The sequence below is a fragment of the Aegilops tauschii genome, chromosome 5 (genome assembly GCF_002575655.3).
Source record: "Aegilops tauschii subsp. strangulata cultivar AL8/78 chromosome 5, Aet v6.0, whole genome shotgun sequence".
In the NCBI taxonomy this organism is placed as follows: Eukaryota; Viridiplantae; Streptophyta; class Magnoliopsida; order Poales; family Poaceae; genus Aegilops; species Aegilops tauschii.
In genome coordinates, this window is record NC_053039.3 from 236,481,054 (window position 1) to 236,502,294 (window position 21,241).

Sequence of the window (21,241 nt, forward strand, 5' to 3'; positions counted from 1 at the left end):
CATGCTTTTTTGGGCATATTCAGTAAGGATGTTTTGCATATATAGTTGTGCTCTATCCATCCATGCCCCTGTTTGGAATTATGGAGTGTCCTAGCATGTCTTAATCTTGCTCTACTTTTGCTATAAAATATTTCTGGCAGAATGTTAACATATTCAATTTTGCCAAGGTTGCTGTAGTTGATCCATACATGCTATGAACTTGCTATTGCCATGGTTAGCTTCGTAAACATGCCATCTTGCTGTAGGTATGCTTGGTTTGTCATGCATTGCTTTGTGATGAGTGAATCAAGCTCACCAAGATGCCTTCATAATTCTGTTAATGCCATGCTCTGTTTTCTGCTAAGTCTGAAACCTGTTAACGAAACTTGCTATGTTTACATGGGTGCCATCATATCTTCTGTGCCTTTTTGGCTCATGGTCGGTAAGGGACTTTTGTTCTATGCATTTAGTAAATTCATTCCATGCCTTATTTTGCTATGTTAAGTTCCTGTAGCATGTTGATTGCTTGCTCTGAACATTACTACCTGATGTTGTTTCAGCCATGTCCAGTAATTTCACTAAGTCTGTGAACCTGATATCTTTTGCACTTTTGCCATGCTTGTTTGAGCCTGTTATGTTGTGATCTAGCCGTAGCTCAGTGTTCATCTTTTGTAAAGCATCTCCTGTAGATCACTGCCATATGCTTTGTTGCTATGTTCGGGTGCTGTAGCATAGTTACTTGTTGCATTCAAAGTGCTATCATGCTGTTAATCGCAGAATCGTGTCATTCTTGTTTTGCTTACCATTTGCAAACCGTGCATCCGTTTCCGGTGATCTTTATATCGATTTCGACCGAAATCATCTCATCCTTCCAGTGGCATACTTGGTTTGCCAAGTTACTGCCTTGTTCATCCTTTTTCTTCCGGAGCACGCATACGCATTGCATATCATGTCTCGCATATCATGCATGTAGTGCATCATGTTGTTTGTGCATTTCCCGTGATTGATTGTGGTTCCATTGCTTGTATTGCTGCTGTGGGTAGATCTGGGAGACGAGTTCGTGAACGAGGAACCTGTTGAGTACGCTTACGAGGATCAAGCTTTCGACAACTCTGAGAACCTTGCAGGCAAGATGACCATACCCTCGAAATCACTTCTATCTTTGCTTTGCTAGTTGTTCGTTCTATTGCTATGCTGCGCTACCTACCACTTGCTATATTATGCCTCCCATATTGCCATGTCAAGCCTCTAACCATCCTTTCCTAGCAAACCGTTGTTTGGCTAGGTTACCGCTTTTGCTCAGCCCTTCTTATAGCATTGCTAGTTGCAGGTGAAGTTGAACTTGGTTCCATTTTGGGACATGGATATTTTGGAATATCACAATATCTCTTATTTAATTAATGCATCTATATATTTGGTAAAGGGTGGAAGGCTCGGCCTTATGCCTAGTGTTTTGTTCCACTCTTGCCGCCTAGTTTCCGTCATACCGGTGTTATGTTCCTTGAGTTTGTGTTCCTTACGCGGTTGGGTGATTTATGGGACCCCCTTGACAGTTCGCCTTGAATAAAACTCCTCCAGCAAGGCCCAACCTTGGTTTTACATTTGCCTACCTAAGCCTTTTTCCCTTGGGTTTTCGTGAGCCCGAGGGTCATCTTTATTTTAACCCCCCCGGGCCGGTGCTCCTTCGAGTGTTGGTCCGAACCGAGTAGACTGCGGGGCCACCTCGGGGAAACTTGAGGCCTGGTTTTACTCGTAGGATGTCTAATCCGTTGTGCCCTGAGAACGAGATATGTGCAGCTCCTATCGGGATTTATCGGCACATCGAGCGGCTTTGCTGGTCTTGTTTTACCATTGTCGAAATGTCTTGTAAACCGGGATTCCGAGACTGATCGGTTCTTCCCGGGAGAAGGTTTATCCTTCCTTGACTGTCGTGGAATTGTCACGGCAGATGTCCTCGGGCTAGGACTTATTCGTGGAGCCATCGCAACTAGGAAGCTTGAAGGGGTTAATGTGGGACAAGGGACACGAGGGTTTATACTGGTTCGGCCCCTTACGGTGAAGGTAAAAGCCTACGTCCAGTTGAGATGGTATTGATTAGGGTTACGATCACCAGGGAGCTAAACTTGCTATGCCCGGCTCTCGATGAGATTGTTCTTGTCCCTAAACCGCTGCCGGGTCGTCCCTTTATATAGGGAGGCTGACGCCCAGCAGCCCTTAGAGTCCCGGCCGGCTCATAAGAATGTCCGGCTCGGACTCTCAATATACTTGCCTTACACTACAAGTTCTACTATAACAATGATTGTAACTACGGGCCTTAAGCCATATCCGGGTCTCAGCCCATCTCTGGCCCATCGTCTTCAAACTTGGCTCCGGGCTTCTAGCAACGACCGCACGAGTAACCCGGCCCCTCCTGGCGGGTGATTCTAAGGTCTATATCCTCAACATTAGGCCCCAGATTGATTTGAGCCGGCTCATGTCAATCTTCAACTCTTCTGACAGAAAAAATCTCCGGCTTACCATTCATGTGAAGGCCATAACCCGGAGTGACGTCACCCTCTGGACTCCGGATAATCCGCCATGTCGTCATCCTCCATTAAGTCCGTTTTTTACTCCGCCAGATCCGCAACGGATCTTTGCTTTTACTGTCATTCCGAAAATCGAGGCGTCGTGGGGGGGAGATAACCACGCCGTGGTCTCCTTGAATCTCGCGCCCACTTATGACCTTGCCTTATAAATAGGCCGGCCCGACGGGCTCTTCTCACGCTCTCTTCTTCCTCCTCGCGCCGCTGCCTTTCTCACTGAGCTCGCACTCCGCCGCCGTCGTCTCGCCTCCGGTCTTCGTCAACCTCGGCCGCTGCATCACCCTGACTCGGACCAGATAAACGGCGGCGACTCCCACGGCTCTCTAGCTCCGGTAAGTTTTGCTTGTCCTGTAGGATAGATCTACCGCAGGGTTCGTCATGTTCTTCGTGTTCATCGCCATTGCCACAAGCTTCGGTAGTTCTCGTAGTCATTGCCCTTGTTTGATCTTTAGCCTTGTATAAAACTAGTGTGGCAGTTGTTTAGGCCTCCTTTCAAATGCCAGTAGATCTCTTTCCACTGTATAGATGCTTCGTTCGAGCTCAAGAACATCCGCTCGTCTGTTTCTAGGTCTAGAAAATTTTCATTTCACCCGACCAGTTTGATCCAAAAAAGTTACTGCAATATGTGAAACCTGTTTTACCACACTTAGTAAAAACTGCAACCATTGAATCTAGGCGGCTTACGATTCCGGGTTAAAGAACCCACGCGCTGTAGAATCCTCCGGTTTAAAGAAAACCATGCTTCGTAGAATCCTCCGGCTTAACTGTAGTAAGGCCGTAGATAACCAACTTAATCTGAATGCCCCTGCGGCTTAAATAACCCACTGTACCTGAATATATATCATTAGTCCCTTCATAAGCCGCCACCTTAGTTTTGAACTGTAGATCTCCGGCTTATAATTAACCCGGACATTTTCCTTTTTGTCATAGACTGCCAATCTTCACCATGCCTCCCAAGGCTCCCATCACTTGCAACTGGTTGAGGTCCAACGTCACCAACGAGACCCTAGCCAATTTTGTTAAGTCCGGATATCTCCCTAAGAAAGAAGTCATGTCCTACCGTGCCCCTGACCCGTCAGAAGAAAGACCACAGCCAAGGGACGGGGAGGTAGTGATCTTCGCAGATCATATGAGCCGGGGCTTCGCACCGCCCGGCTCAAAGTTTTTTAGAGATGTGCTCAACTTCTTCGACTTGCGACCTCAAGATATAGGACCCAACTCCGTATCCAACATCTGCAATTTTCAAGTCTTCTGCGAGGTTTACCTTGGAGAAGAGCCAAGTCTGCTGCTTTTCAGAGAACTGTTTTACTTAAACCGCCAGAATGAGTGTGCCAATGGGCCGAGTCTGGAGTTAGGTGGCATTTCCATCCAGCGGCGTAGGGATTGTCTGTTCCCTTATGCAGAGCCGCCGAGCCACCCCAAGGACTGGAACATGACTTGGTTCTACTGCCAAGATACGTCCCCGGCTGACGAAAGCCCGCTGCCCGGCTTTCGCCCAACACGTCTAGAGCCGACTCACCCACTGTCGGACAAGCTGACTCCAGCGGAGCGCCAGCCTCTGCTTCCTACCATCAATAAAATCAAAGCCCTCCTGGGCAACGGTCTGAACGGAATCGACCTGGTCCGGGTCTGGATCTCATGGCGGGTGATCCCATTGAGCCGCCGCCCCGGCTTAATGTGTGAGTACACCGGGCGAAAGGATGACCCTCAGAGGCACAGCCGCAATGATCTTCCACAAGATGTTGCAGAGGAAGAGACCAAGGCTCTTTTAAACGAGAGCCTAGCAAACTGCGGAAGGATCGGGTTAGCCCCCTTCTGCAAGACCAATCCAGCCCCAGCGGTAAGCCGCTGACTTTAACTTTTCATCTTCGTCTGCATATAACCTTCATCTGAACCTGTTAAGAATTCCTCATTGTATTTTTCAGGCTGATGACAAGTTCTGGCGGGTCAAGTATGACCATGAGGCGGCCAAGAAGGCCAGGAAGGCGAAGAAAGCCGCCAAGAAAGCCGCCCCTCGCAAAAAAGGAAGCAGGCCTACTGCTTCGGAGCTAATGCAATTAAGCGACAGCTCCGAGTCAGAGGTAACCCTCAAGCCTTTAAATTCTTGCTGTACTTGTTATTTATTGTTGTTTTCCTTATCAACACTTGCTCATTGACAGGATGACACCGGCGCCAGTAATCCGGTGGTTGAAGAGGTAATGTCACTTTCCTCCGACTCGGAGCCCTTGCCACAGCTGAAAGTCCGAAGGGTAACCCGGAAAGTAAGCTTTTCACATCCTTTAGCTCATCAAGACCCTCAATTTCTTTTGAAGCGACAGGTTCACGAAAGCCGACGTCACACCCGGACCAACAAGGACACCGACCTCTCCGCCGGGTTACCCGACGCAACAAGGAAGCGTCGAACTGAGGTTTTTTCTCACTTGTACCCTTTTCACCCGTTGGCGGGTGTTATCCGTCAGCCACTCAATTCTTCTGACTCCAATTACCAGGAGACCTCCCCTTCTTCGGGCGACTCTATGCAATCGAGTCTTCCGACTTTCAAGACCGCGCCCGGGTAATGACAACCATTTCACATTACACTTGTCTGTACTTACTCTCTTTGTGCTGAATGTTTCTGTCCTTTCAGCGCCTAGGCAAAGCTCACCAAAAGAGCGAAGAAGACCAGGTCAGCCGAAGTGCCGGACTTACCTGAACCGGAGGTGACGGCTCAAGAGCCGCCAGCTGCCTCCGCCCCCGAAGCCACCACTCCGATGGACACGGCACCTGAAGCCACTGCCCCAACTACCAAGGCAACGACCGAAGCTTCAGTTAACCCAGAGGCCTCCGGCTCAGCTCCGCCAGCAGACGACCCGGACGTGGTAATCACCCGGACGGAGTTCGTTGAGCCGGGGAGACCGACCGTGCTGGCCAAATGCTCCGCGAAGGGGGAGTTGCTGCAGCCCCACAGGGTGAACCTGGACCTCTCCGACTACACCAACTTGAGCATTGGAGAGCTCGTCTCTGGCTACATCAGCCAGGTGCACAAGAGCCGGGACGCGGAGGTCGCCATGGTAAACCAGATCCAACAAAAATCTGAGGTATGCTTCTGCTATCTTCTTACTTACTGCATAGTTACCTTTGCCATGCTAGCCCCCAAGTCGACGACTTATGATTTGAATATGTTGTAGACTTAGGTTCCGGCTTACTCAATTGAACCGGCAGTATGTAGATAGATACGTTCAATATGCATTAGCCCCCAAGTGCCAAGTGTCTTTGCTTGGAAAGCGCTTGGGACTTATATAATGACTGTTAATAACCCGGAAATTTATTCAGGCTGTTGGCAAGAAGCTAGAGTCGGACCTGGAGGATCTCAAGAGCCGGCTGAAGACACAGGAGATGGAGACCCGGAAGGCAAACGCCAAGTTTGTCTCCAGCATCGCCGCTCAAGAGAAGTTGAAGACATAATTTGATGCTGAGCAGAAGGCCTGGGCTGAAGAGAAGGCAGCACTGTTGACCCGGGCAGAACAGGCGGAGAAGACTCTCTCTGAGAAGACCGCCGAGCTCACCAGCCTAAAGCGCCAGGTTTCCCAAATGGTGGCCGCCATCTTCGGTAAGTCGCCTCACCGACTTTCATCAATGTCAGAATGTTTATGTCTCAGTATTCATCCTTGCCGCCAGCTTATCTGATTCTGTTAAACAGGCCCCAGAAGTGCCAACCTTAACCAGAGCGTGGTCATCAAGCTCAAGGCCGTGTATACCCTGGTGGAACAGCTCTACACCGGGTCACAGCGTGCCTTAGCTGTGGTGGCCCTATCCAATGAGGTGCCAACTCATCTGGCCGAAGTCCTGCGCCGGCTCGCCGTTCTGCCTCAGCGGATCCAAGAGCTGCGACGGGCCTCCGCGAGAGCCGGAGCAATCGCCGCGCTGAGCCGGGCCAAGGCATTCCTGCCGGAGCTAGACCCGGCAGACATCGCCCTGGGTTATCCAAGCCTGAAGGAAGACGGCTCAGCTTTTGATCAGAAGGACTTTGCGGCGTGCGTGAAGGCTGTACGCCCGGTGGCCACCCTCATCGGGAATGACACAGATCTGACCAAGTACCAGCCGGGTTATGACGCGGAGAATCAGAGGATTCCAACCCCTCGCTATGAAGCCCTCAACCTGATCCCGCCGGCTCGTCAGCACACCTTCGCCCCAGAGATCGACCCGGCCGGGTTAATTGACGAGGAAGCCCAGTTCGAGGCTCTCAGCGGCATCGACTGGAAGTCATCAACCTTCCAAGTCTTGGGATCAGCCGGAGGAGAGGACAGGAACGAGCCGGAGACTTCCACTCAGCGGGCATCGTAACTCGGCTGTCGGTTTACCAAACAATGCTCCACCCTTGTTAGATTTGATGAGTTTTTGTAATAGAATAGGTGCAACAGTTCATCTCTGCCGTGCCATCGTGCACGTATTGAATGCGAAAGTCCTTTGAAATTGTCTCTTTGATGTTGCTCCGGGTCATAATCATCCCTTCGTTTTTCTCAACCTTAAAGAGGTGCCTTTAAGTATCCTGCATAGAAAGGCAGATCACAAGTCTCGAGGCGGCTTACCGCCCTGAGAATCAGGTGTTTTTGGATAGATAACCCGGAATATGAATCAAAAAGACTGATCCTCAATTATATCTTTAACACAGCCGTAATAATGCACTTAACAGTCTGTGAGCATACTTCCGGTTTAGATAACCCGTGTAACAAGGTTGGTATCTTAACTCGACTTACCTGTCGTAATGACACCCATGGCGTTCAAAGTTAAGCCGGTAAAGTGAGACCCGGCCGTACACACCTTGACATAATCAGAGTAAGCTTGTGATAAAGCAGAGGAACTTTAGGGGCTTCCGGTTCGAATACGACCAGAAACCCAGCCCAAAGGGGTTAAGCCATGATTCGGATACGATCATATAGCCCCCAGTGGGTGTGGAGATGCCAATCAAGAGGGTACCGACAGCTATGTTCTCTTTGGTTCGAATACGACCCATGTTTGAACTGGAAGCCCCCAAGTGATTTCAAGAATTGTTTAACGACGCTGATTCGAATACGATCCACGTCGGTTCTCAGAGGGGTTAAACTATGATTCAAATATGACCAAAGATAACCTCCCAATGAGCTCGGCACTTTGCCAATCAAATGGGTATCGACAGCTATGTTCTCTTTGGTTCGAATACGACCCATGTTTGAACAGGAAGCCCCCAAGTGACTTTACTGTTTACGGCTCGAGTCGAATATGATCATAAGCCGGCTCCTCCTTTAAGCCATCATGTAATCTTGTAATAAAAACAACACGTGCATATTTGGAGGAGAAAATAGGACAGAGGTCCCGCTTTATTGCTTCATCATAATATATACATGTCTGAGAGAAATATGTACACCACGAGAGCCGGTGGCTCAAGTGTAGTAAGGCCGAAGCTGAGCTATGTTCCACGGCCAATGGGTCTCCTCCTCCGACTTACGTGAATCTTTGTGCTCCCGAATGTCAATGAGGTAATAGGACCCGTTGTGCAAGTTCTTGCTGACCACAAAGGGCCCTTCCCAAGGCGGGGATAACTTGTGTGCATCTATTTGATCCTGGATGAGCCGGAGCACAAGGTCGCCTTCCTGGAAGACCCGGGATTTGACCCGGCGGCTATGATAACGGCGCAGGTCTTGTTGGTAAATCGCCGAACGGGCCGCTGCCACATCACGCTGTTCGTCCAACAAGTCAAGAGCATCCTGGCGCGCCTGTTCATTATCCGTCTCAACATAAGCCGCCACGCGAGGTGAGTCGTGACGGATATCACTTGGGAGGACTGCTTCTGCTCCATAGACCATGAAGAAAGGCATGAAGCCTGTAGACCTGTTAGGAGTAGTGTTGATGCTCCATAAGACGGAGGGCAACTCCTCCACCCAACAACCCGGCGTCCGTTGCAAAGGGACCAAAAGCCGGGGCTTGATGCCCTTCAGAATCTCCTGGTTAGCTCTCTCAGCTTGACCATTGGATTGAGGATGAGCCACTGAGGAAACATCAAGTCGGATATGCTCTCGTTGACAAAACTCTTCCATAGCGCCTTTGGAGAGATTGGTGCCATTGTCAGTTATGATGCTGTGCGGAAAGCCGAAGCGGAAAATCACCTTTTTCATAAACTGAACCGCCGTGGCTGCATCGCACTTGCTAACTGGCTCAGCTTCTACCCACTTTGTGAACTTATCAACTGCCACCAAGAGGTGGGTCTTCTTATCCTTGGGCCTTTTAAAAGGCCCAACCATATCAAGCCCCCAGACCGCAAAGGGCCAAGTGATCGGGATCATCCTCAGCTCCTGAGCCGGCACATGAGCCCGTCGTGAGAACCTCTGGCAACCATCACATTTACTGACCAAGTCCTCTGCATCAGCATGAGCCGTCAACCAATAAAAACCATGACGAAAAGCCTTGGCCACAAGAGACTTTGAACCGGCGTGATGGCCACAATCCCCTTCATGGATCTCACACAAGATCTCTTGACCTTCCTCAGGGGAGACACAACGCTGAAACGCTCCTGTAACACTGCGATGGTGTAACTCACCATCGATAATGATCATGGACTTAGCCCGCCGGGTTATTTGCCTGGCCAAAGTTTCATCCTCAGGCAACTCGCCCCGGGTCATATAAGCCAGATATGGCATTGTCCAGTCTGGTATGACATGAAGAGCCGCCACCAGTCGTGCCTCCGGGTCAGGGACAGCCAAGTCTTCCTCTATAGGCAACTTAACCGAAGGGTTATACAGGACGTCCAGGAAAGTGTTAGGCGGCACCGGCTTTCGCTGAGAGCCTAGCCGGCTTAGAGCATCAGCCGCCTCGTTCTTCCTGCGATCAATGTGTTCTACTTGGTAGCCCTGAAAATGCCAAGCAATTGCATCAACCTCGCGGCGATAAGCCGCCATGAGAGGATCTTTAGAGTCCCACTTGCCTGATACTTGTTGAGCCACCAAGTCTGAGTCACCGAAGCACCTTACCCGGCTCAAGCTCATCTCCTTAGCCATCCGAAGTCCGTGGAGCAAGGCCTCGTACTCAGCCGCATTGTTAGTGCAAGGAAACATCAACCGTAGCACATAATGGAACTTGTCACCTTTAGGGGAAGCCAATACAACGCCAGCCCCCGAGCCCTCCAACTGCCTGGACCCATCAAAGTGAATAGTCCAATATGTGTTATCCGGCTTCTGCTCAGGCACTTGTGACTCTGTCCAATCATTGATGAAATCCACCAAGGCCTGAGACTTAACAGCAGTGCGTGGCACATATTTGAGACCATGAGGTCCAAGTTCTATAGCCCACTTAGCAATTCTCCCTGTGGCCTCTCTGTTTTGAATGATATCACCATGGGGGGCAGAGCTGACCACAGTGATGGGATGACCCTGAAAATAATGCTTAAGTTTCCGGCTTGCCATGAACACACCATATACCAGCTTCTGCCAATGCGGGTACCGCTGCTTGGACTCAATGAGCACTTCGCTGACATAATAAACCGGCCGTTGAACCGGATGCTCCTTACCCTCCTCCTTGCGCTCCACCACAATAGCCACACTGACGGCTCGTGCGTTTGCCGCCACATACAGTAGTAAGGGCTCCTTGTCCACCGGAGCAGCAAGGACTGGGGGCTCTGCCAGCTGCTTCTTCAAATCCTCAAAAGCGGTATTAGCTGCATCATTCCAGACGAAGTTATCAGTTTTCTTCATCAACTGATACAAGGGCATGGCCTTCTCACCCAAACGGCTTATGAACCGGCTTAAAGCAGCGATGCGACCCGCCAAGCGCTGAACGTCATTTATACACGCCGGCTTAGCTAGGGAGGTGATGGCTTTGATCTTCTCCGGGTTAGCCTCAATGCCTCTGTCAGAAACCAAGAAACCCAAGAGTTTGCCTGCAGGAACACCAAAAACACACTTGGCCGGGTTAAGCATCATCTTATAGACCCGGAGATTATCAAAGGTTTCCCTTAAATCATCTATCAGGGTTTCCTCTTTGATGGACTTAACCACAATATCGTCCACGTAAGCGTGAACATTGCGCCCAATCTGTTTATGAAGACAGTTCTGTACACAACGCTGGTAGGTCGCCTGTGCACACTTGAGTCCAAAGGGCATAGACACATAGCAGAAGGCTCCAAAGGGAGTGATGAACGCCGTCTTCTCCTGGTCCTTAACTGCCATCTTAATCTGATGATAACCGGAGTAAGCATCCAAGAAACTTAAACGTGCACAACCTGCCGTAGCATCAATGATTTGATCAATACGGGCGAGGGCAAAAGGATCAGCCGGACACGCCTTATTCAAGTCCGTGTAGTCCACACACATCCGCCAGGTGCCGTTCTTCTTGAGCACGAGCACTGGGTTAGCCAACCACTCTGGGTGAAAAACTTCAACGATAAACCCGGCCGCCAAGAGCCGGGCCACTTCTTCACCAATAGCTTTCCGCCTCTCTTCATTAAACCGCCGAAGGAACTGTCTGACCGGCTTAAATTTAGGATCAACATTGAGAGTATGCTCAGCGAGTTCTCTAGGTACACCTGGCATGTCAGAGGGTTTCCATGCGAAGATGTCCCTATTCTCACGGATGAACTCGATGAGCGCGCTTTCCTATTTTGGATCCAGATTGGCACTGATGCTAAACTGCTGAGATGAATCTCCTGGAACAAAATCAACAAGCTTAGTTTCATCAGCCGACTTAAATTTCATCGCCGGCTCATTCTCCGTGGTCGGCTTTTTCAGAGAGGTCATATCTGTTGGGTCAACATTGTCCTTATAAAACTTCAACTCCTCTGTATTACAGACAGATTCTGCATAAGCCGTATCGCCTTCCTCACACTCCAGAGCTACTTTCCGGCTGCCGTGAACCGTAATAGTCCCATTGTGACCCGGCATCTTGAGCTGTAAGTACACATAACACGGCCGTGCCATGAACTTGGCGTAAGCCGGCCGTCCAAATATAGCATGGTATGGACTTCTTATCTTGACCACCACAAAGGTCAATTTCTCCACCCTGTAGTTGTTCTCATCACCAAAGGCTACTTCCAATTTGATCTTGCCGACTGGATAAGCCGACTTACCAGGTACTACACCATGGAAGATAGTGTTTGACTGGCTGAGGTTCTTATCAACCAACCCCATACGGCGAAAAGTCTCATAATAGAGGATGTTGATGCTGTTGCCTCCATCCATGAGCACCTTTGTGAACTTATATCCTCCCACTTGAGGAGCCACCACTAGGGCCAAGTGGCCCGGGTTATCCACCCGGGGAGGGTGATCCTCCCTACTCCACACTATAGGCTGCTCAGACCACCTCAAGTAGTGTGGGACCGCCGGCTCAACAGCATTCACAGCCCTCTTGTGAAGCTTCTGATCTCGCTTGCACAAACTAGTGGTAAATACATGATACTGTCCACCGCTAAGCTGCTTCGGATTGGTCTGATAACCCCCCTGCTGCTGTTGATGACCCTGGCTATACTGTTGATTAAAGCCCCCTTGGTCATTCTGAGGACCAGAATTTGAGCCGCCTCCCGGGCCATGAAAGCCGCCGGCGCCTGAGCCGCCGCCGCCTGAGCCGCCGCCCGGGCCATTGTAGTTCTTAAAGGCCTTCATGATTGCACAATCCTTCCATAGATGAGTCGCTGGCTTCTCTCTAGAGCCGTGCCTCGGACAAGGCTCATTCAACAGCTGCTCCAGTGAAGGTCCTGACCCGCCGCCTCGGGGAGGGGGCCTCCCCTTGCGTCGCTGGTTATTGCCTTGCGCGCTGGCATTGGCCACAAACTCTAGCCTGCCATCTGCCTTGCGCTTGCCTCCTCCTTGGTTCCCCGGGTTAAACTGAGGACCCTTGCCATTGCCGTTCTTCTTTCCCTTCCCTGTCCTTTCATCATCTGAAGGGGGATCCTTGGTACCATCAGAATCGGCGTACTTGACAAGAGCTGCCATTAGTGTACCCATATCACTGCAGTCGCGCTTAAGCCGCCCGAGTTTCATCTTCAGGGGCACAAAACGACAATTCTGCTCCAGCATTAGAACCGCTGAGCCGGCATCCATCTTGTCTGATGAGTGTATGATCTCCTTAACCCGGCGAACCCAATGTGTCGTGGACTCACCCTCCTGCTGCTTACAGTTAGTCAAATCCACAATTGACATGGACTGCCTACAGGTATCTTTGAAGTTTTGGATGAACCGGGCTTTCAGCTCAGCCCAAGACCCAATGGAATTCGGTGGTAGCCCCTTCAACCAAGTGCGGGCAATCCCATCTAACATCATGGTGAAATACTTGGCCATGGCCGCCTCACTGACCTCTAGTAGCTCCATAGCCATCTCATAACTCTCGATCCAAGCTGCGGGTTGTAAGTCAGCTGTGTAGTTAGGCACCTTCCTAGGGCCCTTGAAGTCCTTAGGTAGACGTTCATTACGGATAGCTGGCACTAAACAAGGGACACCCCCGGTCCTGGTAGGGATACCCACATCAATGGAAGTCGTTGGATAAGCCGAGGGGGTCTGGTAAGCCATCAGCTGAGGTACTTGCTCCGCCTCTTGCCGTGCTTGGTCTGCTGCGTAAAAGGCTCCATTATGAGCCGGGCCATGGCCAGGGGGCGGGTCATGGCGTCGGACGTTACTTGAGCCGGTTGCTGAGACCATGTGCCGGCTGTAACTCGGGCTCTGGCCTGGACGAGGGGTCGAGTGCATCCTGTCCCGGCTGTAGGAGTACGCCTCTTGCTGCGCCAGTGCTGTCTGAAGGAGTTCCCTGACCCGGCGGATCTCAATAGCCGTCGGAGAGTCGCCGTCAACTGGTAGAGCCGCCAGCCGTGCTGCCGCAGCGACCATGTTCTCCAGCGGGTTATTATAATGACCCGGGGGTATTGGCACGTACTGAGGCGGGGCAGGGGGCACCTGGGGAGGCCCCATCACTCGTGGCTGAATAAGGGGTCCAGACCCGGGCGCTATGACCTCTGGCGGGTTACTAGACCCTGCACCTGGCGTGTTGAAGAGGTTGCGTGGATCGTAAACCGGAGGGAGTCGAGATTGGGCCTTCTGATGCCTCCTTCTCATGACCTCATTGGCCGCGTTCTGATCCATCGTGAGTTGGAAGGACTGCGCCTGAATCAGCTGAGTCTGGGCATCGAGAGCCGCCCGCTCCGCAGCCAGCCTGATCCCTTCCGCCGCAAGATCCTCTTTAGCTTTTATTAGATCCAATTTTAACTGTGCCACCTCGGCATCGTGCTGAGCTTGATCTACCGGATCAACCGTGGCGGTTAGCAGGGCCGTCATCTTGTCTGTGAGATCCATCAGCACCTGAGCCGGGGAGGGCACCGGGTTTCCCGCTCCAGCAGTGGGGTTCTGAACAGGCTGCGCACCGGCCATAAAGACTCCAACCTGACTCGGCGGCTCAAACGGGTCCGGAATACTGTCACCATCGGAATATCCCATGAGCCTGCCATCTTGAAGTTGGTATAACGAGTTTGACTCATCGGTGGCCGACTCGCCGTCAGAGCCGGCGGCCGCCTCATCACCAGACCCGGATGGATCATAGGGCCCTCCATGGATGCATCCCACCCAAGCGCGCCTTAAGGAAGGCCGGGCTCGGGCGGGTTGTGCGCGCTGAGCCGTTTCGATGAGATCGGCGCAGAGATCCGGCTCAGGGCCCGGCTCACCAATCTTGCCAATGAAAACATGAATTCCGCCGAAGGGGACCCGGTACCCGTACTCAATTGAGCCGGCGTCGGGGCCCCAGTCTGCATCGTCGATGTAGAGCTTGCCGCGACGACTCTTGGTCATCCGGCCCACGGCGTATCCCTTGAGCCCTTCGAAGCTGCCCTTCAAGAACTCAAATCCACCGTGCGCTAGCCCCACAGTGGGCGCCAACTGTCGTGGAATTGTCACGGCAGATGTCCTCGGGCTAGGACTTAGTCGTGGAGCCATCGCAACTAGGAAGCTTGAAGGGGTTAATGTGGGACAAGGGACACGAGGGTTTATACTGGTTCGGCCCCTTACGGTGAAGGTAAAAGCCTACGTCCAGTTGAGATGGTATTGATTAGGGTTACGATCACTAGGGAGCTAAACTTGCTATGCCCGGCTCTCGATGAGATTGTTCTTGTCCCTAAACCGCTGCCGGGTCGTCCCTTTATATAGGGAGGCTGACGCCCAGCAGCCCTTAGAGTCCCGGCCGGCTCATAAGAATGTCCGGCTCGGACTCTCAATATACTTGCGTTACACTACAAGTTCTACTATAACAATGATTGTAACTACGGGCCTTAAGCCATATCCGAGTCTCAGCCCATCTCTGGCCCATCGTCTTCAAACTTGGCTCCGGGCTTCTGGCAACGACCGCACGAGTAACCCGGCCCCTCCTGGCGGGTGATTCTAAGGTCTATATCCTCAACATTGACCGTGAGAGCTTATAATGGGCTAAGTTGGGACAACCCTGCAGGGTATTATCTTTCGAAAGCCGTGCCCGCGGTTATGAGGCAGATGGGAATTTGTTAATGTCCGGTTGTAGAGAACTTGACACTTGACTTAATTAAAATACATCAACTGTGTGTGTAGCCGTGATGGTCTCTTTTCGGCGGAGTCCGGGAAGTGAACACGGTTCGGGTTATGAATGAACGTAAGTAGTTTCAGGATCACTTCTTGATCATTTCTAGCTTCGCGACCGTTGCGTTGCTTCTCTTCTCGCTCTCATTTGCATATGTTAGCCACCATATATGCTTAGTGCTTGCTGCAGCTCCACCTCATTACACCATCCTTTCCTATAAGCTTAAATAGTCTTGTCTCGCGGATGTGAGATTGCTGAGTCCTCGTGACTCACAGATTCTACCTAAAACAGTTGCAGGTGCCGACGATGCCAGTGCAGATGACGCAACCGAGCTCAAGTGGGAGTTCGACGAGGAACGTGGTCGTTACTATGTTTCTTTTCTTGATGATCAGTAGTGGAGCCCAGTTGGGACGATCGGGGATCTAGCATTTGGGGTTATCTTATTTTCATTTGGTTTTGACCGTAGTCGGTCTATGTGTGGATTTTGGATGATGTATGATTTAATTTATGTATTGTGTGAAGTGGCGATTGTAAGCCAACTCTCGTTATCCCATTCTTGTTCATTACATGGGATTGTGTGAAGATGACCCTTCTTGCGACAATACCTACAATGCGGTTATGCCTCTAAGTCGTGCCTCGACACGTGGGAGATATAGCCGCATCGTGGGCGTTACAGGCCTCCAGCTACTCGTTCACGCGGAGCGTGCGGGCGCTCTGCACGGATGAGAGCACCGCCCGGTTCAAGTCGAGGACGTCCGGTTCTGCCTGCAGGAGGGCCTTGATGGCAGCGGCATCCGCGCGCTCCGCGTTGAGTTGAGCCTCCGCCGCCCGGTTCAAGTCGAGGACGTCCGGTTCCGCCTGCAGGAGGGCCTCGATGGCAGCGGCATCCGCGCGCTCCGCGTCGAGTTGAGCCTCCACCGCCCGGTTCAAGTCGAGGACGTCCGGTTTTGCCTGCAGGAGGGCCTCGATGGCAGAGGCATCCGCGTGCTCCACCTCAAGTTGAGCCTCCGCCGCCCGGTTCACATCCACGACATCCGGTTCCGCCTGCGGGAGAGCCTCGATGGCAGCGGCATGCGCGCGCTCCGCGTCGAGTTGAGCCTCTGCCTCCCGGTCCTCCTTTAGTATCGCCAGGTTGAACCGTTGGTCCACCTGCACCATGGGGGACCCGGACGCCGGCACAAAGTCTATGTCCATCGTCTCATACCCATCGGGGGCCTTGGGAATGGAGGTCTGTGGCGCCGACCGCCGCCATGATTTCTGCGCGGCGCTCCGGCGTCAGCATCTTGTAGTACGTGATCTTGCGGCGCACCATGGCTTTCCGGCGAACTAGGGGACGCTTGATGTGGGCTAGGGGATCGAAAGGTGGGGGAATGGGCTGGAGAGGAGGTGTGGTTTTGGGGCAGTGGCTGGCATAGGCCGAGCAGCGAAGGTTCTGGTGTGAATAGTGGTTCCGGTGACGACCGGTCAATCGGTTTTGACTGTACATCGCTCTTGTCGCGTTCGCGTTGCACCCCGGCACGCTGCACCCTCCATGTCGCTCACCGAATGGAACGCGCTTCGTCTTGCGTGTTCGCTCACTTGTGGGACCTAGTTGAGAGCAAACCGACGTCCCTCCCCCTCCCCGCCCGCGTCATTTATACTACCACTCCCTCCGTTTTATGCGGAGTAAATAAAAACAGAGGGAGTATACTATGGATGAGGATCCCCTGACGTGGCCGAACCCATTGAGTAACTGACATGCGGGGCCTAGCAAGCATGGGGTCCGCCAGTAAGTGAAAGAAAGGGAGGGTAAGGCAGGGATACCTATGTCAGAGGATCCACTTCCACTACTACTCCCTCCTTCCATCTACAAGGCCTAATGCATTTTTCGAGGCTAACTTTGACCAAATGTTAGAGTAATAATATATGACATGCAACTTACACAAAGCATACGGTCAAATTCGTATGTGAAAGGAGCTTCCAATCATATAATTTTCACATTATACATCTCATGTAGTATTAATCTTGTCAATAGTCAATGGTGGTTTTGAAAAACGCATTAGAGCATGGTTAATAATATAGCCAGCCGATGGCTATAAGGAATTGCCATGTCATCTATAGCCATCATCTATATGCACCCATACAATAGTGTGGCTATATGGTTGGCTATTTCCTGCAAAAAAAAGGTTGGCTTGTACTTTTTTCCATCTCCTCTCTATCCCTTCCTTCATATTTATTGTATTTAACTAGGAATGTGTATATAGCTAGGCTCTTGCATGAGAGCTCACTCCCTTTACTTTTTCACATCTCTCTCCTCCACATAGGCCCTATATAAATGGAAGGAGGGAGTACTATGAGCACTGCATACTCTACTACAGATGTTGTCAGTACTCCACTAGTATTATTGGACAGGGAGCTTAAAAAAGTTACTATTGGACTGGCTATACGTGGCGAAATCCTAGTAGGAAGAGCATGCGCGAGAACAAGCACATTCTCGTGGTTGAAAACAAATTGGAAACCATGTATGTTTGAATACAAATCTAGGAGTATGTACGAATCTAACAATATCAATTGGGCGTTGTTCAACGTTGATACTTTTTTCTGTAAGTTTGATCAAATTAGAGATACTTTGACTACACATAAAACTTATATGTAAACTAGAAAGGATCGGAGGGAGTATATTGTACGTTCAAGAGAGAAACGAACATTGAATACCGTTTATATATGATTTGTGGATGCTATGATCACCGGTTCAAAATTTTGAATCCGCCTTAGGTATCACACATGCACCCACTCGTTCTCTCCCGATTTCATCTCGGGGTCCGGAGAACATTGAATACACTTTATATATGATTTGTGAATACGTTCGTTTCGCTTATGAACGTACAATATACTCCCTCTGATCCACACAGACCCCCCCCCCCCCCCCGCCGGTCATTTCTATCATAGAAACAGAGCAAACCTTCATCTCCTTGCACGACACGCAATTGATCTCTCAACATCAATCGATCTCGTCAAGATGTGTCGGGGCATGAACCGAATGGGATGTCAAAACTAAGACGGGAAGCGACACGTAGTGGAGGCAAAGTGAAACTTTAAACGAACCGTTTGTTTGTATGCATGTCGGACAAATTACAACATTGGAAATACAAGCATGGTATAGGCCCACATGCGAATGATACTCGGCGGAATGTTCAAATGAGGCATGCGGGAGCGACACGCTCATCGTCGCTTTACACGGTCGGTTTCAGTGTGCCGAGGGTGGCGTTAGCGCTGTGGCACGACCAGCAGATCAACACCCAGCTCGTCGAGGATGCACGAGGCGCCGAAGTGCGCGTGCATCGCGACGCATCCGCGGAGTGGTGTAGCGCGGCCAACTGCATCCCTAGGACCTGAGACCATGCCGGGTCGTCTTGCTTTTTCAATGACATGTGGGGTCGCATGTGAGCAAAGGGCATCTCCAACGTTGCCACGACCGCAGCTGACCACCCTGGCACACCAAAAACTCTCGTCCCTTGCGCGGTGCGTTCCTAGCCGGTGCCAGCTGCCCGCATTCATGCCGTCCGTCCGTATGCCGTCGTTAAGAGGCTCGGTGCCCGAGGAACCAACTCCAGCGACTTAATGACACACCCGGACGCTTGGCCTCACCGAAATGCGCTACTTAAAGCGGCAACGCCCAGCTAACCTCCACACCATAGCGCATCGTCCTGCTACCTGGCACCACATCCGCCATGATCGCGAGCGCGAATGCTCTGCGGGAGAGCTTGTCTTCGGGGATGAAGCTCGAGGTCGCCTACCTCGCTCAAGTCACCGCTCGTGACGCAATAGCAGCGTAGCCGGACGCGGACACGACCGCACAAGCGGTGGCCATGCTGGCGGCCGACAACGGGAGCACCGTCAGCCACCCGTCCTACTTGCCGCCGTCCAATGTCCGGCACCGCCGAGGTCGGGGACTCCTCCGAGGATGAGTAGGGCATGGGAGGCGACAGGGCATGGTGTGCCAACTGGCCGGTCTGTTTCCCGTGTTCTACTCTTCCTTGCCGGAGACCGCACCTTCACTTCACGGGTCTTGAACCCCGCACCCGTACATGGAGATCACAGATGGAGGACGTCGGTCGCCGCCGTAGAATAGGTTTAGGGTCGCGTTTCTTTTATTTTTCTGTCCTATAAAAGTTTGAAATGTAATGAAAATCCGCCGTGTTTGCATTAATATCGGCCGGTGTATATGAACTTTCACAATAATATAGTATATTGTAGAGTACTAGCAAGATGCCCTTTCGTTGCTCGGAACATCAAGATCTTGTGGGAGAAAAGGATGAACAAGGGAAGGCCATATCTGCAAATGTGGAGAGGGGTGCGGGTAAATTGTCATAGTTTCCTTCCTATCCGTTAGATATAGATCGGACGACCTATGTTGCAGGATGGCAGGCACACCATCATCACCAACTTTGCTTTTTATTGAACCGAGACAAAGCTAACATGCGAAGTAAATAAACACATAGTCTACATACACAATTTATCTTAGGCACTCCAATAGTACGCCCACTACACATTCACGCATTTCACATCTTTCTACATCTGCGGGAACCTACAAAAGGGTTAACGTAAATTGCCTCTCTCTCTCCTCCCTGATTTTCATGGTGGTGGGCCCCTCCCTCCCCCCAATGTACAATCAACAGCTCACATGTTTCATATTACGTTAATTACATAACTGGGATTACGTAGGTGTAACATTACTCATCCTAAAAAACCCAACTAAGCCAACCTCCCAGCATACCGCGCGGGAAAAGACCCGGCCGTGCCGTTTTAGTCGGGATTACCGGATTATTAGTAGTAGTATCGATGGATCGCACGAAGCACAAAGTTTTTTTCTTTAGGGGGCGAAGCACCTAGTTTAAAAGGAAAAAAGGCGGTACACTCATAGCACCCCTATCGCGGTCGCATTGCACCCCACACACGTTCGGTCCTGCACACAGCTCACGCAAACGGAACGCGCTTTGGCTTGCCTCTTCACTGACACGTGGGACTGCACTTGGAGAAATAGACCATGCGCCAAACTCCCCCCGCCCCCCGCGCGAAAATCACCCCCCCCAAATTTCCACCAAATCCCAAATTCAACTGCCCTTCGGCCAACTAGCCAATAATATTCCCCAAACCCCCTCCCCCCGTTCCCCTCCACTCCATTCGCTCCGCCAAAGCCGCCCTCCTCGCCACGCCGATACGTCGGCGCCGCGGTTCGTTGAGGGGACGCACGGCGATCCTCTCGCTCCCACAGTACGCTCTCATAGACTGCCATCCTCTAGCCGCACCACCACCGCTGGCGACGTTCTTGTGGAGGCGCACGGTGGTCAGCGCCGCCACCGCTGACGACGTTCGTGTGGAGACGCACGGCGGTCAGCTTCTCCCACGGTATGCGCATTCTAGACAGAGGCCCCGTGCATGTCGGTGTAGCGCTGTATGTTAGCTGATAGACGCTGTTAATCTCACTGTTTGCCGAAGTAGTTTATAGTCAATATGCTCTGCTTAAGAAGCTTCCTTGCCCTGTTCTGCACTCAATCTGCTTAGCTAAGATGGCATTCCAAGCCCGATTAGTTGCTAAAATATCCTGCCATATATTTATTGTGACGTAGATTGCCATGGTCTAGTAGCCAATCTATTAGGTGAAATAGATGTACACCGTTTTATACTCGATCTTTGTTGCTGCGATGGCCTTCGATAGTTTGATGGATTTGTGCTCGGACTAATTGACTGCTGAAACAGCCTGCCATAATTTAGCACTCAAATCTGTTTGCTGAATTAGCTTTACATATATCATGTTACTTAGATCTGCTCGTCCAAATATCTTGCCATAGCTTTAGACATCGACCTAGGTATTTTTTTTGGACTTCATAAAAAAGCATATATGTTTTTCCTGTAATATCTAATAGAAGAACTAATTTGTATGTCTAACAGATGGACAGGACTTGGATAACTTCTGCTCGAAGATTCTCCGCTGCACATGTCGACGGGGTTGAAAACTTCATGAACTTTATCAGAGCTGAGTACGGTGGTCCGAAATCAGATGTGCTCTGCCCTTGTAGCAGTTGTATGAATTCAGTTACAAGATCCCAGTCAACTTTGCAAAATCATCTACACTTGTATGGGTTGTCGGTCACATATACTAGGTGGGT